The sequence below is a fragment of the Ovis aries genome, chromosome 9, assembly GCF_016772045.2.
Source record: "Ovis aries strain OAR_USU_Benz2616 breed Rambouillet chromosome 9, ARS-UI_Ramb_v3.0, whole genome shotgun sequence".
In the NCBI taxonomy this organism is placed as follows: Eukaryota; Metazoa; Chordata; class Mammalia; order Artiodactyla; family Bovidae; genus Ovis; species Ovis aries.
The window spans coordinates 56,637,119-56,639,590 of NC_056062.1; the positions used below are offsets into that span (position 1 = coordinate 56,637,119).

At 40.3% G+C, this 2,472-nt stretch overlaps 1 pseudogene; it reads right to left on the reverse strand.

Moving 5' to 3' along the window:
• Positions 1-1,345: 1,345 nt before the first annotated feature.
• On the reverse strand, positions 1,346-1,644 carry LOC105611127 (ATP synthase subunit g, mitochondrial-like; annotated as a pseudogene).
• Between the last annotated feature and the right edge of the window lie 828 nt (positions 1,645-2,472).

Genomic DNA, 2,472 nt, shown 5'->3' on the forward strand with positions numbered 1-2,472 from the left:
CAGATTCTTGCTCTTTGATATGTACTTCTGGACTTAGTAATGTAACCACAGAATTACATGGAAGCTACAGTTGTTGAATCATATAAAAAATACAGTAGGTGATGATTTATCGGTGTCTTGGAAAATGACATCAGGAAAACGTAGAGAGGAGGAAGATTCAAGTGAGAGGGATTCAGAATGTACAAAGGCAGGGAAAGAAGACTGTAAATGATTCAGGATTGCTATAGAACAGGGGTTGACAAACTGACCCATAGGCCAAATATGGCCAGTCATCTAGTGTTTATGGCCTGTGAGCTAAAAATGGGTTTTACAACACTTTAAAATGTTTGGAAAACAACCACAAGAAGAATATTTTATGAGGCATGAAAATTATATGAAATTCAAATTTTAGTGTCCATAAATACAGTCATATTGGAAGGCAGACATACTCACTTGTTTGTATACTATATATAGTTGCTTTCACGTGATGACTGCAGAGCTGAGTAATTGAAACAGAGGGTGCATGAAACGCTGTCATTGCTGCCCAGTGCATGGTAATTTACACGATGCACTTATAACTCCACAGCATTTGAGTGTAGCACATATTAATACTATTGTTGCTCATTGTTCAGTGGCTCAATCATGTCCAACTCAAACTCATGCCCATTGAGTCGGTGATGCCATCCAGCCATCTCATCCTCTGTCATCCCCTTCTCCTCCTGCCTTCAATCTTTCCCAGCATCAGGGTCTTTTCCAGTGAGTAGGCTCTTCTCATCAGGTGGCAAAAGTATTGGAGCTTCAGCCTCAGCATCAGTCCTTCCAGTGAATATTCAGGATTGATTTCCTTTAGAATTTACCAAGACATTTATATGTATTACCAGAGCATACCTATCATGTCAAAACAAGAAGAGTAGGTTGTTGGTTTCTTTTCTGGCATACTGTCTTGAAAGTGAAAGTGTTAGTCGCTCAGTCATGTCCTACTCTTTGCAACCCGTAGACCATAACCCACCAGGCTCCTCTGTCCACAGAATTCTTCAGGCAAGAATATGGGAGTGGGTAGCCATTCTCTTCTCCAGGGGATCTTCCCCACCCAGGGATTATACCCAGGTCTCCCTCATTGCTAGCAGATTCCTTACCATCTGAACCAGGGAAGCCCATCTTATTTTATTCAAATAGCAGTACGCTTGTACATGGTCCAAGAACACTTGAATAATATAGCAAATATAATCACATGTCAAAAATCAATCTTCAAACATCATAGCCAAAGATGCCATCAGTTCAGTTCAGTTCAGTTCAGTTTAGTCGCTCAGTCATGTCCGACTCTTCGCGACCCCATGAGTTTCAGCACACCAGGCCTCCCTGTCCATCACCATGCTTGCCTAAAATATATGATCTTGCCAATGTAAAACCACATCCACACCTCAGTCACCACCAAACCATTCAGTAGAACTTCCTTAACTGTGAGTTGTTTGAAGCTACCAGTTTGAGCACTGTTGATTATTTTTTCAAGCCTAAATAGCTGTAGGGATCTCAACAGGGGTTGGAGGAACCAGCTCAACCTTGGCATAGTGCCAAAATGTGGTCAGCTGAAGCTTGGAAGTAAGTCACAGGAGCGTTGACCAGAGTTGGGACCTTCTCTGCAACGTTACAGACAAACTGGGCCATGGTTCTAGGACAGAAAGTCCGCCACCCCAACTGGCTGCCTGACTGTCACCCATCTGGAAGTGAAAAGGAGATTTTGAATATCACATTTTAAGGCAAAGTGGAGTATGGATGATTTTGTTATTATATGGCAAAAAATTTTGTATATTATACAAGGATGTGATAGCTGTGCTACAAGAATACAATATATATAGGCATTACCAGACCAAGCCTTCATAACAATGTTTTAATTCACAGGAAAGTCACAATCAGAAAGTAGATAATTTTAATTTAACACCGAATATCTCATCACAGCAAAATTTCTGCACAAAAATAAAAGAATGAAAATGGGGCTGCAATCAAAGTAAGTTTCAGAGTGATTTGTTATTCAAGCAGAAAGCCATTTACCAATACAAGTTAATTAAATTGTGCTTGATTTCAACAGCTGAAGAAATCTGTACATAAAAATAAACATGTTTAAGACTATTAGCCGCTTAGTGAGAACAGTTGCTTGAGGGCCTGGGGAGCAGTATCAATAGTCAATTTAAAAACAAGACAAAAGATGTTTGCATTGTTTTCCTTGGCTCTTGATGAGCTGACAGATGCTACTGATCCTCCTCAATGATTGGTTATTTGAGGAGTCCAAACAGAGTTTGAGGTGACCAAAGTATTAACCTCTGTGAAGAGTATGTGTGGAAAAGAGCAGAGGTGAGACAGAAGTTGAGAAATACAAATTCAGCGCAACCTGAAGTAGAATCTGCTATGATGTGTGACAACTGATGATGGTAAAAAATGTATATGCCACAGGAAAAGGCTCAGCTGGACAAATGTACAAGGCTTGTGAAAAGGGAA